The following is a 524-nucleotide window of genomic DNA, read 5'->3' on the forward strand; positions in this document are numbered from 1 at the left end:
TATATATATATATATATATATATATATATATATATTTATGCATGCATGCATGCATGCATGTATGTATGCATATTGAGAGAAAAAAAGGTGTCAAAATAGAGCATTGTTTTCTTAGAGAGACATTTTAGTCTTATAATCTATAAAAATGTAAATTTAATTTCTATATTTTTTTTATTGTCAATTATAGTAATCTTTATGGGGGGATTATTTCAACCTCAATTTAAAAAGTATGATGACTAATTTGATATTTTTTTCGGATAATTATATACGTAATAGCGGAAATATTGTTATTTATAAAATCTAGCACCTAGGTAATATTTTTGAATTACATAGCTGATATATTTATGTGTGCCACAATCAATTCATTGAAAATATGATAAAAAAAGGAAAATATGGGTCGGGGTTTTATCATGAATTTTGATATTTGAGTAAAAAATTGACAAATGGAGGAAGAGTGCGCTAGATTTATAAATAACAATGTTTCAGGTGATATGTATGTAATTGTCAATAATTTTTTATTGAAC

Source organism: Phalaenopsis equestris, unplaced genomic scaffold (genome assembly GCF_001263595.1).
Source record: "Phalaenopsis equestris unplaced genomic scaffold, ASM126359v1 Scaffold000552, whole genome shotgun sequence".
NCBI lineage: Eukaryota > Viridiplantae > Streptophyta > Magnoliopsida > Asparagales > Orchidaceae > Phalaenopsis > Phalaenopsis equestris.